This window comes from Saccopteryx bilineata, chromosome 5, assembly GCF_036850765.1.
Source record: "Saccopteryx bilineata isolate mSacBil1 chromosome 5, mSacBil1_pri_phased_curated, whole genome shotgun sequence".
NCBI classification, from domain to species: Eukaryota; Metazoa; Chordata; class Mammalia; order Chiroptera; family Emballonuridae; genus Saccopteryx; species Saccopteryx bilineata.
In genome coordinates, this window is record NC_089494.1 from 189,316,655 (window position 1) to 189,342,115 (window position 25,461).

Here is a 25,461-nt window from a genome sequence, read left to right on the forward strand (position 1 = left end):
AATTTTTTTAATTTAAATTTTAATAATTTTATTTTTTTAATGGGGTGACATCAATAAATCAGGATACATATATTCAAAGATAACATGTCCAGGTTATCTTGTCGTTCAATTATGTTGCATACCCATCACCCAAAGTCAGATTGTCTTCCGTCACTTTCTATCTAGTTTTCTTTGTGCCCCTCCCCCTCCCCCTTTCCCTCTCCCTCTCTCCCCTCCCCCCGTAACCACCACACTCTTATCAATGTCTCTTAGTCTCACTTTTATGTCCCACCTACGTATAGAATAATGCAGTTCCTGGTTTTTTCTGATTTACTTATTTCACTCCATATAATGTTATCAAGATCCCACCATTTTGCTGTAAATGATCTGATGTCATCATTTCTTATGGCTGAATAGTATTCCATAGTGTATATGTGCCACATCTTCTTTATCCAGTCATCTATTGACGGGCTTTTTGGTTGTTTCCATGTCCTGGCCACTGTGAACAATGCTGCAATGAACATGGGGCTGCATGTGTCTTTACGTATCAATGTTTCTGAGAAAAATAGACACTCAGACCAATGGAACAGAATAGAAAACCCAGAAATAAAACCACATATATATAGTCAAATAATTTTTGATAAAGGGGCCAACAACACACAATGGAGAAAAGAAAGCCTCTTCAATAAATGGTGCTGGGAAAACTGGAAAGCCACATGCAAAAGAATGAAACTGGACTATAGTTTGTCCCCCTGTACAAAAATTAACTCAAAATGGATCAAAGATCTAAACATAAGACCTGAAACAATTAAGTACATAGAAGAAGACATAGGTACTAAACTCATGGACCTGGGTTTTAATGAGCATTTTATGAATTTGACTCCAAAAGCAAGAGAAGTGAAGGCAAAAATTAATGAATGGGACTACATCAGACTAAGAAGTTTTTGCTCAGCAAAAGAAACTGATAACAAAATAAACAGACATCCAACTAAATGGGAAATGATATTTTCAAAAAACAGCTCAGTCTCTATTAATTGGCTATTGCGGTGACAGGTGACCCAAACCCCAGACTGGCTGTAGTCTGATAACACATCTAGTAAATGATACCTATGAAAATATTTATAAATATCACATCCTAATTCATCTTAAACATGGTTGTGATATTCAATTTTCATATCTCCCAATTAAAAGCTATTATATATTATATAATACAAAGTTACACATGTGTGTATCTAACAGAAAAATAAATATTTCCCTTTGTATCTCCACAGAGATTACTTTCTAATACTGCTGTGTGAATAACATAAGTATAATACTGAAGGAGGTAAAATGCCACAGCTTCCTGAAGTTTGTGTTTGTTTTCAATAACATAATAGAACATTTTATATCTAGATGGGTTTAGACTCATAATTGCTGATATCCATTTTCCTTTTAAGTAGTCTTTCTTTTTTTGTGTGTGGAAGAGACAGAGACAGAGAGAGGGACAGATAGGGACAGATAAGAAGGAAGAGAGATAAGAAGCATCAATTCTTCATTATGGCACCTTAGTTGTTCATTGGTTGTTTTCTCATATGTGCCTTGACCTGGGGGCTACAGCAGATCAAGGAACCCCTTGTTCAAGCCAGTGACCTTGGGCTCATCTGGTGAGCCTTGTTCAAACCAGATGAGCCCACACTCAAGCTGGCGACCTCAGGGTTTCATACCTGGGTCCTCCTTGTCCCAGTCTGATACTCTATTTGCTGCACCACTGCATGGTCAGGCTTAACTAGTCTTTCAGTTGAATGGTTGAATACTGTGCAGCATTTAAATATCTTCCTTAAGAGCAAAGCACATAGTTGAGCCTTATACATAAGCCATTCCCCATAAACACTTTAAATAAAAATGCCTATAAGTTTATGGGACTAAAACATAACTCATACATTGTTTAACCACAATAACTAGATTATAGATTATACTAGAGGGTTTATTTGAGTACAATTACATGAACAACTAAATCCCAGTTCAAATCCAAATCTACATTTTAAATATAGAATACAGCATATAAAAGGCACAGTAATGATACATTAGTGTATGAAGAGTACTTAAATTACCTTCATATTTAAAAAGTGTTGAAATATTCTTTGGCACTATAGGACCCCCCTCCAAATAAATTTAAATTTCTTCTTAAAATCTTCTATGCTTAGTTTTCTTCCACAAAACTTTGAGTAATGAATTTAAAATGTTTAATATATTTTACTGTGCTCGCTTCGGCAGCACATATACTAAAATTGGAATGATACAGAGAAGATTAGCATGGCCCCAGCGCAAGGATGACATGCAAATTCGTGAAGCGTACCATATTTTTTCAAACATTCAAAGAAGACTTGGTTCCTAGTCTATTCAAAAAATTGAAGAAGAAGCAATACTTCCAAACACATTTTATGAGGCCAACATAACCCTCATACCAAAACCTGACAAGGACGGCACAAAATAAGAAAACTACAGACCAATATCTCTAATGAATACAGATGCTAAAATACTAAACAAAATACTAGCAAATCGAATACAACAACATATTAAAAAAATAGTGCATCATGATCAAGTGCAATTCATCCTAGAATCTCAAGGATGGTTCAACATATGTAAAACAGTTAACATAATACACCATATCAACAAAACAAAGAACAAAAACCACATGATCTTATCAATAGATGCAGAAAAGGCATTCGATAAAATACAACACGACTTTATGTTTAAGACACTCAACAAAATGGGTATAGAAGGAAAATATCTCAACATGATAGAGGCAATTATATGATAAACCATCAGCTAACATCATATGAAATGACATAAAACTGAGGACTTTTCCCCTAAAATCAGGAACAAGACAGGGTTGTCCACTCTCTCCACTCTTATTCAATTTGGTGCTGGAGTTCTAGCTAGAATAATCAGACAAGATAAAGAAATAGAAGGCATACATATCAGAAAAGAAGAAGTAAAGGTTTCACTTTTTGCAGATGATATGATCCTATACATCGAAAACCCCAAAGACTCCACAAAAAGATTACTAGAAACAATAAACTAATATTGTAAGTTCGCAGGATTCAAAATTAATATACAAAAGTCTATAGCATTTCTATATGCCAACACTGAAACATTAGATTGAACTCAAAAAATAATCCCCTTCATGATTGCAACAAAAAAATAAAATACCTAGGAATAAACATAACAAAGAATATAAAGGACCTATATAACTAAAACCTCAAACATTATTAAGGGAAATTGAAAAAAAAAACAATGAGATGGAAAAATATTCCTTGTTCTTGGATAGGAAGAATAAATATAATCAAAATGGCCATATTACCTAAAGCAATATACAAATTTAATGCAATTCCCATCAAAATTCCAATGACATTTTTTAAAGAAATGGAACAAAATATCATCAGATTTATATGGAACTATAAAAACCCCCAAATAGACAAAGCAATCCTAAAGAAAAAGAATGAAGCTAGGGGCATTACAATACCAGACTTCAAACTATATTATAGAGCCATGACAATCAAAACAGCATGGTATTGGCAGAAAAATAGACACTCAGACCAATGGAACAGAATAGAAAGTCCAGAAATAAAACCACATATATATATATATGGTCAAATAATTTTCGATAAAGGGGCCAACAACACACAATGGAGAAAAGAAAGCCTCTTCAACAAATGGTGCTGGGAGAACTGGAAAGCTACATGCAAAAGAATGAAACTCGACTACAGTTTGTCCCCCTGTACTAAAATTAACTCAAAATGGATCAAAGATCTAAACATAAGACCTGAAACAATAAAGTACATAGAAGAAGACATAGGTACTAAACTCATGGTACTCGGTTTTAAAGAGCATTTTATTAATTTGACTCCAAAGGCAAGAGAAGTGAAGGCAAAGATAAATGAATGGGACTACATCAGACTAAGAAGTTTTTGCTCAGCAAGAGAAACTAACAACAAAATAAACAGACATCCAACTAAATGGGAAATGATATTTTCAAACAACAGCTCAGATAAGGGCCTAATATCCAAAATATACAAAGAACTCATAAAACTCAACAACAAACAAACAACCCAATAAAAAAAATGGGAATTGGACATGAAGAGACATTTCTCCCAGGAAGAAATACAAATGGCCAACAGATATATGAAAAGATACTCATCTTCATTAGTTATTAGAGAAATGCAAATCAAAACTACAATAAGAGCCCTGGCCGGTTGGCTCAGCGGTAGAGCGTCGGCCTAGTGTGCGGAGGACCCGGGTTCGATTCCCGGCCAGGGCACACAGGAGAAGCGCCCATTTGCTTCTCCACCCTTCCGCCGTGCTTTCCTCTCTGTCTCTCTCTTCCCCTCCCACAGCCAAGGCTCCATTGGAGCAGAGATGGCCCGGGCGCTGGGCATGGCTCTGTGGCCTCTGCCTCAGGCGCTAGAGTGGCTCTGGTCGCAATATGGCGACGCCCAGGATGGGCAGAGCATCGCCCCCTGGGGGGCAGAGCACCGCCCCTGGTGGGCGTGCCGGGTGGAAACCGGTCGGGCGCATGCGGGAGTCTGTCTGACTGTCTCTCCCTGTTTCCAGCTTCAGAAAAATGAAAAAAAAAAAAAAAAAGTAAAAAAAAAAAAAAACTACAATGCGATACCACCTCACACCTGTTAGATTAGCTATTATCAACAAGACAGGTTATAGCTAATGCTGGAGAGGCTGTGGAGAAAAAGGAACCCTCATACACTGTTGATGGGAATGTAAAGTAGTACAACCATTATGGCAGAAAGTATGGTGGTTCCTCAAAAAACTGAAATATGACCCAGCAATCCCTCTACTGGGTATATATCTGAAAAACTCAGAAACATTGATATGTAAAGACACATGCAGCCCCATGTTCATTGCAGCACTGTTCACAGTGGCCAGGACATGGAAACAATCAAAAAGCCCTTCAATAGATGACTGGATAAAGAAGATGTAGCACATATACACTATGGAATACTACTCAGCCATAAGAAATGATGACATCAGATCATTTACAACAAAATGGTTGGATCTTGATAACATTATATGGAGTGAAATAAGTAAATCAGAAAAAAACAAGAACTGCATGATTCCATACATTGGTGGGACATAAAAACGAGACTAAGAGACATGGACAAGAATGTGGTGGTTGGGGGGGAGGAGAGGGAGGAAGAGGGAAAGGGGGAAGGGGAGGGGCACAAAGAACACTAGATAGAGGGTAAAGGAGGACAATCTGACTTTGGATGATGGGTATGTAACATAATTGAATGACAACGTAACCCGACATGTTTTCTTTGAACATATGTACCCTGATCATTGATGTCACCCTATTAAAATTAATAAAAATTTATAAAAAAAGATATTTTACTTGAAGGGGTAAACCAATAGAGATTCAAACAGAATAGTTTTTACTAACTTTTTTAAGGCAATTTGTCTTTCATTGTAAAATTTCTACCAGCAACCCTCATTTGAAGATTTTCTTTTGATGATTTGTGCTTCACTATTCCCAAGAATCCTCTTCTTTTTTAAAAAAAGTTGACCAGTTTTTTGTTTTTGTTTTTTTAAATTCATTTTAGAGAGGAGAGAGAAAGAGAAGGGCGGGAGGAGTAGGAAGCATTATTTCCTATATGTGCCTTGACCAGGCAAGCCCAGGATTTCCAATCAGCAATCTTAGCATTCCAGGTAAATGCTTTATCCACTGCACCATCACAAGTCAGGCATATTTTTCTTCTATTCAACTACATATTACATTACTATCTCATATTTCTTGTCTATATCTTATTCCTTTCTGCATTATAGTAAAAATTCAACTAAGTACTTAAGTGCCTTTATATAGCCCAGTTTAAATTAATCCTCTTTTTTATATATCCTTAATCATCTTCATTAATCTATAGAATTATTTTTCTCTTCTGATCACAAACATGGTCTAACATGTCTTATATCAAAACCATTTACTTTGATATCTTGACTCCTTAAACTTCCTTAAAATAGAAATAGATCTAAAAATCCTTTGTAAACTGTAAAGCACTATGAAAATTTTTGTTCCCTTTGTTGGTATTGCTGATTCATTCAAATATGTATTTAGCAGCTGCTAGTCCAGTAGTTCTCAATTTATGGTCTAAGGACCCCTAGTGTTTCTTATACACATTCAGGGACTCACAGAAAGTTAAACTATTTACATAATAATACCAATTTTTTATTTGCTCCTTTCATTTTCATTTTCTTATGAATGTACAGTGGTTTTCCAAAGACTGCATGACCTTTACTTCTAATGACTAATGGGATTATGGTTGTTTATTTCTCAATTTTAAAATTTTCTAAGCTTTGCATCACCAGGCAGTGATGCAATGGATAGAGAATCAACTTGGGACACTGAGGACCCAGGTTAGAAAACCCCAAGGTTGCCGGTTTGAGCGTGGGCTCATCCAGTTTGAATGCGGGCTCACCAGTTTGAACGTGGAGTGGCCAGATTGAATGTAGGATCATAGACATGACTCCATGGTTGCTGGCTTGAGCCCAAAGATCACTGGCTTAAAGCCCAAGGTTGCTGGTTTGAGCCCAAGGTCGCTGGTTTAATCAGGGGGTCCCTGGTTCCGCTGGAGGCCTCCAGTCAAATCACAGATGAGAAAGCAATCAATGAACAACTAAGGTGCTGAAATGAAGAACTGATGCTTCTTACCACTTCCTTTCCTGTCTGTCCCTGTCTGTCATTCTTTCCCTTTCTGTTTCTTTCTTGCTAAAAATAAATAAATAAATAAATAAATAAATAAATAAATAAATAATTCTAAGCTTTAATTTGTAATATGGTAAACATCAATTGTTAAGCTCCACATAAATCAAAGGCTGGCGAATGTTTTCAGTAAAGGACAAAATAGTAAACAGTTTGGGTTTAGCAGGCCATATGGCACCTGCCACATTCCTCAACTCTGCTGCTACAGTGAGAAAACAGCCAGAGACAGAAACAAAAATAAACGAGTGGCTCTGTTCTATAACTATTTACAAAAACAAGAGAGGGCTGGATTGGTCATTTGCCAAACTCTTTGGTCTTTGGGTTCTCAATATTCTTTAGTATTGTAAAGGGGTTCTGAGAGTAAGATCTTAGTAAACTACTGTGGAAGACAAGCTCCTAATTTGAATTACATCTTGTGATGCTACTATCAAGTAGTTTTGCAGAGTAAAAGCCAGACACAATATATTTGGACCCCTGTTCCACTGGCAATAAGTGAAAGACGATACGTAGTGGGAAGGTGAACTACTCTATTCCATCTAGGTATAGAGTCTTAATATTCCCAAGAAACATATCATGAAGAAATAGTATCTGTATTTTCCAGTATGCAGTCAAGATGGGGAAAGCCATTTTGGACTACAGAGTTCTCTTTTCTTCTTTGTTACACAGAAATCAAGGCACAAGGTAATGTTTATAAAACTTTTGGAATGTATGTGATTTACAGTAAAATAGGGCACTCATAATCAAATCTGATTTGTTTTAGCGAAATTATTATTTTAATTGTTAATTTTAAAAAAAACATGAATTTGGGGTAAAGGATTAATATTTTCATTAATTAAAATTATTTTTAAAGGAATTAATTTGCTAATCCAGTGTAAATTCTATTATAGTCTTCAAATGTATGACTTATCTCAGAGTCAGAGATTCTAAAGGCAGAATACATTTTCAAGTAAATTTTAAAGTATTTGAACACATTAACATGGCCTGAGTAGTTTCTGGATAGCAAAAGCAGGGGTCCCTGTAGTCACATTCAAAATCCTAACATTTCTAAGAGGGTTATAGACTCTAACTAAGCTGAATCTGAATCATTTTTTAGCTATATAGAATTCTGCCCCGATATAGAAACACAGACTTTTTTTTTTCTTTATAATAAATTTTTATTAATGGTAATGGGATGACATTAATAAATCAGGGTACATATATTCAAAGAAAACATGTCTAGGTAATTTTGTCATTAAATTATGTTGCAAACCCCTCGCCCAAAGTCAGATTGTCCTCCGCCACCCTCTATCTAGTTCTCTGTGCCCCTCCCCCTCCCCCTAACTCTCTCCCTCCCTCCCTCCCATGTCCTCCCTCCCCCCACCCTTGGTAACCACCACACTCTTGTCCATGTCTCTTAGTCTCATTTTTATGTTCCACCAATGTATGGAATCATGTAGTTCTTGTTTTTTTCTGATTTACTTATTTCACTCCTTATAATGTTATCAAGATCCCACCATTTTGCTGTAAATGATCTGATGTCATCATTTCTTATGGCTGAGTAGTATTCCATAGTGTATATGTGCCACATCTTCTTTATCCAGTCTTCTATTGAAGGGCTTTTTGGTTGTTTCCATGTCTTGGCCACTGTGAACAGTGCTGCAATGAACATGGGGCTACATGTGTCTTCACGTATCAATGTTTCTGAGGTTTTGGGGTATATACCCAGTAGAGGGATTGCTGGGTCATAAGGTAGTTCTATTTGCAGTTTTTTGAGGAACCACCATACTTTCCTCCATAATGGTTGTAGTATTTTACAGTCCCACCAACAGTGAATGAGGGTTCCTTTTTCTCCACAGCCTCTCCAACATTTGCTATTACCCGTCTTGTTGATAATGGCTAATCTAACAGGGGTGAGGTGGTATCTCATTGTAGTTTTGATTTGCATTTCTCTAATAACTAATGAAGCTGAGCATCTTTTCATATATCTGTTGGCCATTTGTATCTCTTCCTGGGAGAAGTGTCTGTTCATGTCCTCTTCCCATTTTTTAATTGGATTGTTTGTTTGTTTGTTGTTGAGTTTTATGAGTTCTTTGTAAATTTTGGATATTAGGCCCTTATCAGAGCTGTTGTTTGAAAATATCATTTCCCATTTAGTTGGCTGTCTGTTTATTTTTATATCAGTTTCTCTTGCTGAGCAAAAACTTTTTATTCTGATGTAGTCCCATTCATTTATCTTTGCCTTCACTTCTCTTGCCATTGGAGTCAAGTTCATAAAATGTTCTTTAAAACCCAGGTCCATGAGTTTAGTACCTATGTCTTCTTCTATGTACTTTATTGTTTCAGGTATTATATTTAGATCTTTGATCCATTTTGAATTAATTTTAGTACACGGGGACAGGCTGTAGTCGAGTTTCATTCTTTTGCATGTGGCTTTCCAGTTTTCCCAACACCATTTGTTGAAGAGGCTTTCTTTTCTCCATTGTATGTTGTTGGCCCCTTTATCAAAGATTATTTGACCATATATATGTGGTTTTATTTCTGGGCTTTCTATTCTGTTCCATTGGTCTGAGTGTCTATTTTTCTGCCAATACCATATATTTTGATTATCGTGGCCCTATAATATAGTTTAAAGTCAGGTATTGTAATGCCCCCAGCTTCATTCTTTTTCCTTAGGATTGTTTTGGCTATTCAAGGTTTTTTATAGTTCCATATAAATCTGATGATTTTTTGTTCCATTTCTTTAAAAAATCTCATAGGGATTTTGATGGGAATTGCATTAAATTTGTATATTGCTTTGGGTAATATGGCCATTTTGATTATATTTATTCTTCCTATCCAAGAACAAGGAATATTTTTCCATCTCATTGTATCTTTTTCGATTTCCCTTAACAATGCTTTGTAATTTTCATTATATAGGTCCTTTATATTCTTTGTTATGTTTATTCCTAGGTATTTTATTTTTTTTTGTTGCAATCGTGAAGGGGATTATTTTTTTGAGTTCATTTTCTAATATTTCATTGTTGGCATATAGAAAGGCTATGGACTTTTGTATGTTAATTTTGTATCCTGCGACCTTACTGTATTGGTTTATTGTTTCTAATAATCTTTTTGTGGAGTCCTTCGGGTTTTCGATGTATAGGATCATATCATCAGCAAAAAGTGATACCTTTACTTCTTCTTTTCCGATATGGATGCCTTTTATTTCTTTGTCTTGTCTGATTGCTCTGGCCAGAAATTCTAGCACCACGTTGAATAAGAGTGGAGAGAGTGGGCAATCCTGTCTTGTTCCTGATTTAAGGTAGAAAGTCCTCAGTTTTATGCCGTTTAATAGGATGTTGGCTGATGGTTTATCATATATGGCCTTTATCATGTTGAGATATTTTCCATCTATACCCATTTGGTTGAGAGTCTTAAACATAAAATTGTGTTGTATTTTATCAAAAGCCTTTTCTGCATCTATAGATAAGATCATGTGGTTTTTGTTCTTTGTTTTGTTGATATGGTGTATTACGTTAACCGTTTTGCGTATGTTGAACCATCCTTGAGATTCTGGGATGAATCCCACTTGATCATGATGTATTATTTTTTTAATATGTTGTTGTATTCGGTTTGCCAGTATTTTGTTTAGTATTTTAGCATCTGTATTCATTAGAGATATTGGTCTGTAGTTTTCTTTCTTTGTGCCATCCTTGCCAGGTTTTGGTATGAGGGTTATGTTGGCCTCATAGAATGTGTTTGGAAGTATTGCTTCTTCTTCAATTTTTTGGAAGACTTTGAGTAGAATAGGAACCAAGTCTTCTTTGAATGTTTGATAGAATTCATTAGTATAACCGTCTGGGCCTGGACTTTTATTTTTGGGGAAGTTTTTAATAGTTTTTTCTATTTCCTCCCTGCTGATTGGTCTGTTTAGGCTTTCTGCTTCTTCATGACTCAGTCTAGGAAGGTTGTATTGTTCTAGGAATTTATCCATTTCTTCTAGATTATTGTATTTGGTGGCATATAATTTTTCATAGTATTCTACAATAATTCTTTGTATATCTATGATGTCTGTGGTGATCTCTCCTCTTTCATTTTGGATTTTATTTATTTGAGTCCTGTGCCTTTTTTCCTTGGTGAGTCTTGCCAAGGGTTTGTCAATTTTGTTGATCTTTTCAAAGAACCAGCTCCTTGTTTTATTGATTTTTTCTATAGTTTTTCTGTTCTCTATTTCATTTATTTCTGCTCTGATTTTTATTATCTCCTTTCTTCGGCTGGTTTTGGGTTGTCTTTGTTCTTCTTTTTCTAGTTCCTTAAGGTGTGAAGTTAAGTGGTTTACTTCGGCTCTCTCTTGTTTGTTCATATAGGCCTGAAGTGATATGAGCTTTCCTCTTATTACTGCTTTTGCTGCATCCCAGAGATTCTGATATGTCGTATTTTCATTTTCATTTGTCTGTATATATCTTTTGATCTCTGCGCTTATTTCTTCTTTGACCCATTCATTTTTTAGAAGTATGTTGTTTAGTTTCCACATTTTTGTGGGTTTTTCCCCCTCTTTTTTGCAGTTGAATTCTAGTTTCAAGGCTTTATGATCAGAAAATATGCTTGGTACAATTTCAGTTTTTCTAAATTTGCTGATATTGTCTTTGTGGCCCAACATATGGTCAATTCTTGAGAATGTTCCATGTACACTAGAGAAAAATGTATACTCTGTCGCTTTGGGATGAAGTGTCCTGTAGATGTCTATCATATCCAGGTGTTCTAGTATTTTGTTTAAGGCCACTATGTCTTTGTTGATTCTCTGTTTGGATGACCGATCTAGAGCCGTCAGCGGTGTATTGAGGTCTCCAAGTATGATTGTATTTTTGTTAGTTTTTGTTTTAAGGTCAATAAGTAGCTGTCTTATATATTTTGGTGCTCCTTGGTTTGGTGCATATAAAATAAGGATTGTTATGTCTTCTTGATTCAACTTCCCCTTAATCATTATGAAATGACCATTTTTGTCTCTGAGTACTTTTTCTGTCTTATAGTCAGCATTATTAGATATGAGAATTGCTACACCTGCCTTTTTTTGGGTATTGTTTGCTTGGAGTATTGTTTTCCAGCCTTTCACTTTGAATTTGTTTTTATCCTTGTTGCTTAGATGTGTTTCTTGTAGGCAGCATATAGTTGGATTTTCTTTTTTAATCCATTCTGCTACTCTGTGTCTTTTTATTGGTAAGTTTAATCCATTTACATTTAGTGTAATTATTGACACTTGTGGGTTCCCTACTGCCATTTTATAAATTGCTTTCTGTTAGTTTTGTATCTAGTTTGATTCTTCTCTTTTGTTTTTCTATCATTTGTTTTTGTTTGTTTGTGTTCCATACTTCTTTCCTCTGTTGCTACCTTTTTTAAGTCAAGTGTTTTTGTGGTGGTTTTTTCAAGGGTGGTTACCATTAAGTAATGAAAAGGGTACCTACCATATTCATTGTAGTACCCTATCTTATAAGTATTTCTGCACTTCATCGTCCTTTGCTACTCCCCCCTTTTTTTTCCTTTGTTGTCACAGTTTAAGTTTGGTTTTATTGTGTTCTTGGTGGAGCTGTTACTTGTGGTGTTGTTTTCTTTTGTTCTTTGAATCTGGTTGGAAAACCCCGTTTAGTATTTCCTGGAGTGGGGGCTTTCTGTTGATAAATTCTCTCATCTTTTCTGTATTTGTGAATGTTTTTATATCTCCTTCATACTTGAAGGATAGCTTTGATGGGTATAGTATTCTTGGCTGAAAGTTCCTCTCTTTCAGGGCTTTAAATATTGGGGTCCACTCTCTTCTAGCTTGTAGAGTTTCTGCTGAGAAATCTGATGATAATCTAATAGGCCTTCCTTTATATGTTGTACTATTCTTTTCCCTGGCTGCCTTGAGAATTTTTTCTTTGTCATTGGTTTGTGTCATCTTTATTATGATGTGCCTTGGAGTGGGTTTGTTGGGGTTAAGAAAACTCGGTGTTCTGTTTGCTTCTTGAATTTGAGGCTTTAGTTTTTTCCACAAGCTTGGGAAGTTCTCGTCTATTATTTGTTTGAGTATATTCTCCATTCCATTTTCTTTCTCTTCTCCCTCTGATATACCTATTATTCTTATGTTATTCTTTCTGATGGAGTCAGACAATTCCTGTAGGGCTTTCTCGTTTTTTATTATTTTTGAGTCTCTTTCTTCTTCTCTCTGTTGTGCCTCAAGTTGTTTGTCTTCTATTTCACTAATCCTATCTTCAATCTGGGCTGTTCTGTTAGCTAAGCTTGTTACCTCGTTTTTCAGCTCGTGAATTGAGTTTTTCATTTCTGTTTGATTTGTTTTTATAGTTTCAATTTCCTTGGTAATATATTCTTTGTGTTCACTGAGTTGTTTTCTGATCTCCCTAAATTGCCTTTCTGTGTTTTCTTGTATATCTCTGAGTATTTTTAAGATTTCTATTTTAAATTCTCTGTCATTTAGCTTTAAGGCTTCCAATATGTTAAGTCTTTTCTCCATAGATTTTTCCACATCTATTTGTGTTACCTCTCTTTCTTTTCTATCCATAATATTTGATTTCCTCTTTGTTATTGGCATCTGAGGGTGGTCTTGTTGATAGCACTAATTAGAATCAATAAAGAGTAAAAAGTAAAAAAAAAGAAAAAGAAAAAAAAAAGTAAAACACCCCACAAAAAAAACAGTAATAATTTATTATTTCCCCCTTTTTTCTTTCTTCTCTTTCCCTCCTCTTCCCTCCTCAGGGAAATATTGTGCCTATAATGGAGGGCCTGATTTGGGGTGAAGAGTTCAAGGGGCAAAAAAAGGGAGTAGGGTCCTACTAAATGCAAAAAAAAAAAAAAAAGGAAGAAAATCTTAGACAAGCATAAGATGATTTGCTTGTAAGTGATGGTCAACTAAGAGAAATAATGAGAGGGATAAGAGGGAACCAGAAAAAAGGAACAAAAAAGAATAATAAAGAAGAAAAAAATAAAAATAATAAGTAAAAATCTGTTGTATTAAGTGGAGCGAAGATTAAATACAATGGAGACCTTGGGTTGGGAGGACCCAAAATGCCACAAAAATAAACAAACAAGAAAAAAAATAAAAACAAAAGCAAAAAAGAGAAATAAAGCCAAAAAAAAAGCCTTGAGTCCCAAATTAACTAATTTGTTTGTGATTGAGGATTATATGGGAGGAAAGTAAAATGAGAAAAGAAAAAACGAATAGAAAGGAAAAAATAAGAAAAAGAGAAAAACGAAGGAAGAAATAAAATAGGAAGAGAAAAAAACAAAATAAAGCAAGACAAAAACAAAAAAAAAACAAAAGAGGAGAGAGTGAGAGTTAAGTGTTTTGGAGTATGACCTTAAAGGAGGGTGAGGATGAAGAAGAGAAATAAAATGCAACACTCATGGGTAGTGTAGTTCAAGAAAGGGGAAGCATAAGATGGGGCAGAGAATAGAAGGACCGATGTGGAGGAAATAAAGGCAATAAGATAGAAGAAACAAACAACAACAACAAAAAAAATTAGTGGATCAAATTGTAAAGTCTGTGGATTTTTCTTGATTTTGAGAGGTTAACTTCTTCCTTTTTCTTTTCTCTCCCTCTTCCTGGTCGGTGACTCTGTACCCCAGGCTCTGCCCCTGTGTCACACTTAGGTAAGGATTGCAGTTTATGGGATTCTATGGCAATGTCATATAATTGGCTTTAGTCTTGCTGATAGTCAAGGCTTGTTGGCGTTTGCAGGGTCCAACGATGAGAGAGTTTGCTTTCCTGGATTCTCTCTCCTAGTCCCCCCTTTCTGAATTAGCAGCCTGGTGATCCAGCTATAAGGCTGCAACTGCTTCTGCCTGGGGAGTAAGAGGCTCAAATAGCTGGGAAATCCCCACTCTATCCCCACTCAGTGCAAGGCTTTGGGAAAGGCTCTGACAGTCAGGGCCTCCAGTTTAATCAGGCGGGGGTGGGAGACAATTGTTGTCAAGGTGACTGTTCAGCGCCTATCATTTAGTTGGACCTCTCAACCCAGGCTTTTCACACTTTGTAGCCTGTTTTTGCAGGGAAGAAGAGGCACTAGTCTCTGCTTGCGACTAGTGTAGTATAGACCTTATTATCTGCCAAGTCCTTCATGTTAGCATTTATCCCTGAATATGGAGGCTCTATCAATCAGAAGTTGCCCCCGTCCCTTTAGCGAGAGGCACTAAAAAATATCACGCCTCTTGTCTTGGATCGCTGAACTGAGAGAGATCTTATCAATTAGAACCGAGGGTGCGCAGATTTCATGGGTTAAGCTAATTTCAGTGATTGGGTCGCAGCTGTGCTTCCGAAGGTATTTTAGGCTGCGTGCGTGCGCCCCTCCCCCAACGCTTGATTGTTAGCTTGAATGGCTGGGTGAGGTGCCCCGCCTACGGATAGAATCTCCCAAGCCTCTCCCGTTCGCCCTGCCGCTGGCGGCTGGATCGCACCAGGCGCAGGATAATGGAGCACTCTGGGTGTGCGGGCCAGTAATGCGCTCTGGGCGTGTGGAATGCCCAGGGCACGCATGCGAATGGGGCAATCCGGACACCGGTGGCTGGCGACTCTCACTCGCTGTGTGCGGGCCGCTGGGAACGTTAGCGGTGCCCAACCGGACCGGGCGCGCACGTGGCTGCGCGCGGCGGCTCGTGGCGGCTCGCGGCGGCTCGCGGAGGCTCGCGGCGGCGGCTCGCGGCTCCCAAATGTGGGCTGACTCACCACAGGCGCACTTCCTCGCGGCTTGAATGAATGTCCCTGCGGAAGATTCCTGCACAACCTCGTCTCTCAGATTCAAGTGATAACAGTCCTTTCGCTATCAGTTTGTGTGGAACTCCGGAATGCTCCGAGGATAAGTTTTTCTGTTTCTAGTTGATAAATTTGTTGTGATTTAGGGGAGAGCTGTCGGACGCGCTGCTCACGGCGCCATTTCCGTGACGTCACTCTCAAACACAGACTTTTTTATGGGTATAAACCAACCCTGGTTGAATAATAAATATTTTGCATATTTCCACCTTATTAACTCTTACTAGATTTTGATAGTAGCATTATCTTTTAGAATAATTATCTTTTAAAATGCATAGTTACCTTCATGCTCCTTATATTTATTTATACTTGATGGATTTTATTTGAATTCGCAGCCATCAAGAACACATATTAATGCTTATTGTTTACCTTGTTATTTAATTAAATTTAATTTTTCAGAGAGAGAGAAAAAGAGACAAACAGGGAAAGAGAGACAGGTAGGGAGAGAGATGAGAAGCATCAATTTTTCATTAGTTGTTCATTAATTGCTTTCTCATATGTGCCTTGACCAGGGGTCTCCAGCTGAGCCAGTGACCCCTTACTCAAGCCAGCAACCATGGGGTCAATCTATGATTCCAGGTTTAAGCCAGCTGGGATCCTGCGCTCAAGTTGGTGAGCCCGCGCTCAAGCCAACATGCTTGGGGTTTCAATTTTAGGTCCTAAGTGCTCCAGGTTGATGTTCTATCCACTGAGCCATGGCATGGTCAGGCTATTTTATTTTATTTTTTAAGTGAATATATTGGGGTAACACTAGTTAACATAATTATACAGGTTTTAGGTACCTAATTCTATAACAGCTTTCAATATACTGTATTGTGTGTTTAGCCCCTCAAGTCAAATTTTCATTCAGCACCATTTACTCCCTCTACCTGCTCAGCTACTCCCCGACCTCCATGATAGTCAGCACACTATTGTCCATGTCCATGAGTTTTTTCTTTTTTTAAAATTTATTTTGTCCTTTTTAGTCCAATCCCTTCCTACCCCATGCTTGCCCATCCCCCAACAGCTGTAGGCCTGCTCTCTATGTATGACGTTGTCTCTATTTTGCTTGTTATTTCTTTTAGTTTATAGATTACACATATGAGTGAAACCATATTATGCATGTCTTTCTCTGATTGGCTTATTTAATCTAGCATCAGTTTTTAGTTTATCCCATGATGCTCAAAACTTAAACATACTATTAAACATTTTTTTTTTATTTTGAAAAGCAATATTTTCAAATATTTATATTTTATAACTGAGTAGTGTGCTCTTGTGGCTATGATGTGTCAGTTATAAAAATAATAATCATTTTGGTAATATAATGAAATAAAACCACCACGACTTAATAACCTTTCAATTAATCAAAAAAATTCAACTTCCACAAATCCATCTCTCAGAAATATGTGCACATCTCCAAGATTTATGCTTAAGAATATTCATTGCAACATTATTTATAATAATACAAATTAGCCAAAAAATTAATTCTTATTAAAGAATGATTAATAAAAAACAGCAGCCATGCTACTAAAAATTATGTGTCATTTCAATGAATGAGGTTGACTAACAAGTTAATATGGAGAGCTCTGAAAGACAAATTGTGTAAGAGTATGTACACTAAATACCATTTCTTTTTTTCTTTTGTACAATGTATCTGTATGCAAACATCTATGTATGTAAGTTGTATGAAATGAACTGGAAGGAAACTGCTACAGCATTTCAGTCAATTAGTCTCAAATTTTAGTGAGCTTCAGAATCATTTGGGGTGGCAGAGGAGGAAATAATTTCACATTAAAACTTATTTCTATGTCTGATGGTAGCCTTGTCAATAGGGTCTCATACAGTGCTAATGCAGGAGGCAATGAGTAAAACCAATGTAAAGTCATGTATGAGAAACATAACTAAGCATTACCTGCAGTTTCCTAAGAAAGTATTTTCTCTATACTAAATTCATAAGGAACTCCAAGTCTATTTCTCTAGGCATCTTCAGCTGTCCCTGTTTATAATGCCTCCTACAGGCCTATTCACTTCATGCTATCTTTTTTCTTTTTTTTTAGCAATCATTTTTTATTTTCCCAATATCTTGATATTCTTATGTAGCCTCTAAACATTTTTAGTCTATTCTTAGAAAGGTTAGGTTATTTCCCATCTTCCTACTTTGCTTTCATACTTTATAATATTCTCTTTACTCTCAAACTGATCTTTACTTACTAAATTTCACCATTTTTGAGCTATCTCTTTTTAAAATATTTCCATGATTTTTCTTAACCACTGTTCTTTCTCCTGACTTGTCATTGAGCATCATTTTTTAAAATAGTATATTAAAATCATGTGATTCCTTGACTTATTTAACCATTAAAGCATTATCAAAAAATGGTAGTGTCTTGATGTCTGTGTTGAATTATGGAGTTTCTGATATTCTGTTGATTCTTAACCAATGCTAACAGACCTAGAACTTCTCATTATATACAGTGTATCCGTAAAGTCATGGCGCACTTTTGACCGGTCACAGGAAAGCAACAAAAGACAATAGAAAGCTAAAATCTGCACCAAATAAAAGGAAAACCTTCCCAGTTTCTGTAGGATGATGTGGCAGTATGTGTGCATGTGCAGATGATGACGTAACACCGTGTATACAGCGGAGCAGCCCACAGCCATGCCAGTCCAGATGTGGATGGTACAGAGGAAAGTTCAGTGTGTTCTGTGGCTTGCTAAATTTGAATCCCTGACCAAAGTGCAACGTGAATATCGGTGCGTTTATAATGAAGCGCCACCACATAGGAATAACATTACTTGGTGGGATAGCAGTTGAAGGAAACTGGCAGTTTGGTGGAGAAACCCCGTTCTGGTAGGCCATCAGTCAGTGATGAGTCTGTAGTGTAGAGGATACGGGATAGCTACCTAAGGAGCCCTAAAAAATCTGTGCATGAGCCCACATCGAACTGCACTGAATAGGTATGAAAGTAGGAGAGTTTTCCTTTTATTTGGTGCAGATTTCACATTTCTATCATCTTTTGTTGCTTTCCTGTGACCAGACAAAAGTGCACCATGACTTTACGGACGCACACTGTATTTTCAATGCAAAGTAACAGGGTTGTTACAGTTGATATATTCCCAAGTGTTAAGTTTTATTATATCTCATTTCCAGAACATTCTGCAAAGGTCTTTCATTCCTTGTTACCCTTTCTCCTCCACACCGATCACTAAGGACCCACAAACCTATGTAGGCATTTCAGGTCTAATAAGATAAAATGAAGTATCCATAAAGGACACAGATTAGCATCAGTACTTCCTAAACTATCTCTTACCAAGTATTTCTCTAAAGATCATTTTATATTTGTAATAATATATTTGGTTATTGGAAATCATTTGCTTAACGTTCCTCTCCTCTGATGCAGACTTCTCCTTGAAGGCATAAACTGGGCCTGTTTTATTCATCCCCAATTATATCATGGTTGGTTCATAAAAGATGCCTTTATTAAATGCCTTCATTAAATAACTATAATTAGCCACTCCCTCATTCTTCCATCTCATAAAAGTACTAATCTTAATGTCAGAATGTGGAGATTACCTATAACCAACAACCTATTTTTTATTATGCCAAACGATGTCAATGTTTAAGGTTTAAGTGAATACTAAGCCAATTTTTTGAAAATTTAAAATCATTATGATGTGAAAAAATTTGGTTTAACTATGATTTTGCCTGAGATATTAAATAAAATTGCTACCACAAAACAAAACTAATCATTTGAAGCTAAACCATAGACAAAACTCTAAAACTTTATATAAATTCTTATATTCTTGAAAGAACTATTGATAATATTCACTGAGATGGCAACAGCTCTGTACACAGTACTAACATTTGTTCCTGATATAGCAATATTAATAGAAGTTATAAGAGATGTCCTTTAGGTTGATACTAACAAGGCAAACATATTTCCTAAACCAACTTTAACAAGTTATTACTCTACTATAACTGACATTTAAAAATCAATGTTGCAAAAAAATTGATTTTTGGTCTTGATTACTTCGATATAAATCTATCTGAGTTCAACAAATTTCTGTAAACACATTCTTTTAAAAGCAGCTGGTTTTTTATTCGGTGATGGTTGTTCCAGCAAAAGTTACAGTGTGCCGGGCTTTGCTCAACAGTGCTCATCATCCACCAGAAACTAACTGGAGAATGATTCCAGGAAGCAAAGTATCTTGAAAAAGTATGTTATCACAGCTGCAAACAGGCTAAATGACAAGCTGGTTCCTAAAACTGTTCCTTTTTAACATTTAAGATTTTCAAAACAGACCATCCCTATCAGTATGCTGTACTTAGTGATCTGTGTGGAGGAGAAAGGGTAACAAGGAGTGAAAGACCTTTGCAGAATGTTCTGGAATATTCTTCCCTCAATTTACTTATTATTTTATATTAGTATAAATAATGTTTTTCAACATATTCGTAAAAACACTTGCGTTGTTTTACAATTTTGTACTTCCCTTTGATGCTTGACTTAAAAAAGAATCATTGAATCTGCTTTTCTATCAATCTGTTGAGAAATATATTAATTAAAATATATGAAGAAAGTCCAACCTAACATGGGAATAAAACAGAAGAAGAAAGGAGTATTTCATTTATTCTTTTAAACTGAATTTATTGGGATGACACTGGTTAACAAAATTATACAGGTTTCAGGTGCAAAATTCTACCATACATATTCTGTACACTGTACTGTGTTCACCCTCTCTTACCCATGTCTCTGTTCATCACCATTTTCCATGGTCTACCCTCCTCTACCTCCCTTCTTCCCTCCCCTGAAAATCACCACACTGTTGTTCATTTTAATAATCTTTTCAGATAACTGTGAATATTCTTTGAGACCACACTGAAAGTCAAGTGGCAGTTTCTTAATAGTTACAGTATGGAATCAGAAATACATAAATTAACCTTTCCTGATGAACTCATACAATTCCCAGACCAATTTGTAAAAACATTTGGATATAGGTGGAACATCACTGGATCCATTAAAATATTTACCGAGCTATAAAATCAGACTGCCTGAGTCTACTTTTAATGTATATGAAGAATAAAGTTGCAAAACTTCATATTTTAAACCAACTGATTTGAAGGTCAATAGTACTTTTTGTACAATAACTCAAATATATTGGTTATTTAATACAAAGATGTAAGTTGTCTCATTCAAAGAGGAAGCTACAAAAATGTAATGCAGGTAATGTGGTGAATTTGGCTCCAATAATATTCATGCATGCTTTCAATAAATATTTAATAAGAGTTTACTATGCCCTAAGCATTATTACAGATTCTAGAGATAAATTAATGAATAAACCAGATGAAAATAACTCCTATCTTGGAACTTACATTCAGGACTAGCAGACTGAAAATAAGTAAAAATTAAAACATGTTTTACAGCAGAACCAAGGAAGAGTATAGAGCAGGATGGAGGATAGAAAATAAATATGTGAGGAAAAAAAAGAAAATATGTATGTGTTAAGGATGTTTGGATGGAGTAGCATTACATGGGGTGGCCAGGGAACAGTTCCACGAGAAAATGAGATGCATATAAAAATCTGAAGAATGTGACAGAGCAACTAATAAAGATATATGGGAACGGAATTTTTGAAGCAGAGGGAAGTATGTGCAAAAACCCTACGTTGGATGCGTACTTGGCATGTCTGAACGCAATGAACAAAGAGAAATCATAGGCAACATTCAGAGAGGGTTGGAGGGAAGGAAGAGATGGGGCAAGATGGAACTACTTACAAGTCTTCATAAGAACTCTGGCATTTACTCTGAATGAAACTGAGAACTACTGGAGAGTTGTTAGCAGAAGAGTGACATGCCACTTATCTTTTAACAGGAACACTTGGCTGTCACTGAGAACACAAATGCAGAGGTACCAAGTTGAAACATTCAGGATATTTTCAGCTATAAGTGACAGAATACGAAGCTAAAGGTGGTTTAAGCTCTATGGACATTTATTATTTTACCTAACAGGAGTCCTGGAAGATGAACTGGATAGCTCCAAAGTCTTAATAATTTGTGCTAAATATTTTAAGTAAGCAGAAAATGTATGACAAAAATATCCTCGCTTCTTACCCACATCTGGATTAAAGTTATGGCTTTACCATTTATTATCTTTGTGGCCTTTAAATAATTGCTTAAATGCGTTAATCTTCAGTTTCATCATTCACAAAATGACATAATTATTGCCTTATTGGCAGCTTTAGAGAAAATAAACATGAAATTCATATTAACCTCTATTGTTAAGACTTGAATTGAATGAGACAAATTACTTTAACCTCTTTCTTTAAAGCACATCCTCTGTTTGATTATACATTGGCCTTGAGTCTACTTGAAGATGTAGACTGGTCTCTAGAATACTTAAGAAACTAATTCCTGACTAGCTGCATTTCCCTGGACTCTTTTCTGTTATATTTTAGTAAGTCCAGTGCCTTTCAAAATATTTCTTGGGAGATGGTACTCTTGAGATGGTATTAAAAAAAAAGGAATTAAAAAAATTTTTTTTGGTCAAGTATTGGTTATGACTTGTACTAAAGAGTTTAACATTGCACATCAAATTATTATTATTTTTTTTTTTGTGTGTGTGTATTTTTCCGAAGTTGGAAACCGGGAGAGACAGTCAGACAGACTCCCACATGCGCCCCACGGGATCCACCCGGCACGCCCACCAGGGGGTGACGCTCTGCCCACCAGGGGGCGATGCTCTGCCCCTCCGGGCTGTCGCTCTGTCGCGACCAGAGCCACTTCAGCGCCTGGGGTAGAGGTCAAGGAGCCATCCCCAGCGCCCGGGCCATCTCTGCTCCAATGGAGCCTCGGCTGCGGGAGGGGAAGAGAGAGACAGAGAGGAAGGAGAGGGGGAGGGGTGGAGAAGCAGATGGGCGCTTCTCCTGTGTGCCCTGGCTGGGAATCGAACCCGGGTCCCCCGCATGCCAGGCCGACGCTCTACCACTGAGCCAACCAGCCAGGGCCTGCACATCAAATTATTAAGTCTTTTAGAATTCCTACCACATAGAACCCATTTAATGAACCTGTCTAAATTTTTGTCTCATAATATGTTTATCTAAAATTGATCATGAATTTCTTATTTGGAAAAACACGTGGAAATTGTCTTACTCATACTTTTGAAAAATTCTGCCTTAATTCTAATTACTACCTCGAATGTGTAATGTGTGGATTCAAATCGTTATTAACTAAATGTTATATGATAACCCAACAATTAATAAAAGTTATTTACTGAAGAATAAATAAAAAACTAAACATAAGTAACTAGGAGAGGACGAACAATAGTGTCTACTCTCCTTCCTTTCAGTTTCCATGAGATCTTTCTTTCTTTTCATGACCCTTCTTGAAAAATAGCTCCTCTTTGCTAGCTAAGATTATGCTTTCTACTGTAATAAGTCAAGAACATTAATTATAATTCAGTCAATTCATGATTATGCTACAAGATTTATCCAGATCTATTTATTTGCATTTATTACTTTGACCTGACTTTGCAGTGAATTTCAGTGTTATGCTGATGTCATGAAGTTTTCATGTTATTACATTTTATTTTTTGCCATTAGATTTATTATGCCTATTAGGCTAACTTTTATATAGGAATATAATTCATAAATTTATTTATATTCATAATGTTATATGGAAAAATTTCTATTATACTAATTGTCATTGCCTATAATATAAATAAACTTCATAGTATTACTTTTGATAGTTTTTTTAAAAACATTTTATTTATTGATTTCACAGAGAGTGGGGAGTTGGGGGGCACAAAGCAACAATTCATAGTTGTTTCACTTTAGTTGTTCATTGATTGCTTGTTGTATGTGCCTTGACTGGGCAAGCCCAGGGCTCTGAACCAGTGACACCAGTGACCTCAGCATTCCAGGCTGATGATCCATTCACTGTGCCACCACAGGCCAGATAAATACATTCTCCATGAAACTTTACACGAACATTGTTCTTGATACTGCTTCTGCTTATAAATTATAAAATAATATTTTTCTGATCTCTGAGTTATTTGTAAAAAAAGTATTATTTTCTGTATTTTATATGCTTTTTTATTGGGATTCTTATATTTTTTAGATTTCCACTTCGTTTTATTGGTACTCTCTTTTTTAATGACAACTTTCTAATTTTTACCTATCTTGTGTCAACAAAAATCAGAAAAGTGTTACCCAGCAATGAGACTCTTACTCTAGCCTTTTAGCTTTTTCTAACTCAAATCACCTCTCACTTCTGCAGTAGGGAAACAAAAGGGATGGAGAGGAAACAGTGAAGTGGCTGGTCATCTTCTGAACCAGGAAACAGCTTCACTGAAAAACAGTTTTAGCTTGAGGACCCGTTGGGATCAAGGAAAAGGGAGGCACTGCCTTTTTTTTTTTTTTTTTTTTTTGTATTTTTCCGAAACTGGAAACGGGGAGAGACAAACAGACTCCCGCATGCGCCTGACCGGGATCCACCCGGCACGCCCACCAGGGGGCGACGCTCTGCCCCTCTGGGGCGTCACTCTGTTGAGACCAGAGCCACTCTAGCGCCTGGGGCAGAGGCCAAGGAGCCATCCCCAGCGCCTGGGCCATCTTTGCTCCAATGGAGCCTCGGCTGCGGGAGGGGAAGAGAGAGACAGAGAGGAAGGAGAGGGGGAGGGGTGGAGAAGCAGATGGGCACTTCTCCTGTGTGCCCTGGCCGGGAATCGAACCCAGGACCCCTTGCATGCCAGGGCGACGCTCTACCACTGAGCCAACCGGCCAGGGCCTGAAGCACTGCCTTTTTGTTTTGTTACATTTGAGGGAAAATATTCAAAATTTCTTTTAGGATGTCTTTGGAGGGGCTTTGTGTGTGGCAAAGAGACCAACCACATTTGAAGTTCATCATAGTAGAATGATTTATTTTTATTTTTTTCATGTCAAATTAATGAATGCTGAAGTGAATGCTTTTATAATGGAAAATTTATTTTCAGATTCAGTTCAGATGTTTCTCAGGTATTAGAGGTTAAATCAAGCCAAATTATTTAGAAATAAGGTCTCATTTAATCTTTTAAATATTTTTGAGAAGATCAATCTTATTAAAAATCAACTTTACATACACCCATACATGCACACACATGCTTACACACATACTATGCAAAATGAATGTAATCTTATGTAACTGTAGTTATCTCTGATGATGATGACATATATTTTTGGATGTAAATTTGAGAGATAGAATTTATATCATACTTATAAGAATATAATGATTAAAGATGGCAACATTTAGTTAAGATATTTTTGATTACCATTTGCATGCAAAAACACTTTATTCTGGGTATAAAAGGAATGATAATAAAAAATTTCAGTCTTCTAGGAAACTGACTTTTTTCAAAGTCAGTAAATAGTTATGTTAGGCGAGTTTCAAATACACTATTTGTCATATTCAATTTTTAAGAATTAATTAATGTATTCATTTATTGTAGAGAGAAAAAGAGAGAGAGAGAGAGAGAGAGAGGAACATGATTTATTGTTTCATTTATCTATGCATTCATTGGTTGATTCTTGTATGTGCCCCGACCAGGGATCAAACTCATAACCTTGGCTTTTCAGGACAACTGTCTTACCAACTGAGGTACCCAACCACGGCCTGTCATATCCAATTTCACCCTCCCTTTTCTTCTATGAAATAATATAGCTGGGCTCTAAAAATATTTTGTCTTTGCTAAGTGGCTCTTTTTTAAGCATTGTTAGTAGATGACTCTAGAGGGGCAGTGGAAGAAGACAGAGTTTTGTTTTTGGTCCCAGAGTTGTCGTCTTGCCAGGGTTTCTGCTGTACACAGTTTTGCCAGTGCCTGGCTCTTCTATCACACTGTGTACCAGTAGCACCCAGCAACCAGCAGCTTCCTCTGACACACTTTCTAAGGCTTTTAGAATGGGTTCCAAGGCCTGGCACCTGCCTGTAGATGGCTTCTTCAAAAGCCTTCTAGGATGACTTTGTAATCTAGTG

The 25,461-nt window shown here is 36.6% G+C and overlaps 1 protein-coding gene and 1 non-coding gene across 3 annotated transcripts in view; one reads left to right on the top strand and one right to left on the bottom strand.

The window, feature by feature from the left end:
- GRID2 (glutamate ionotropic receptor delta type subunit 2) overlaps window positions 1-25,461 on the bottom strand; it is a 1,655,975-nt gene that overhangs the window by 1,076,352 nt on the left and 554,162 nt on the right. The window lies entirely within an intron of this gene.
- Window positions 2,217-2,323, top strand: LOC136307076 (U6 spliceosomal RNA). Its single transcript, XR_010725768.1, has one exon. It is a non-coding gene; the product is annotated as a U6 spliceosomal RNA (small nuclear RNA).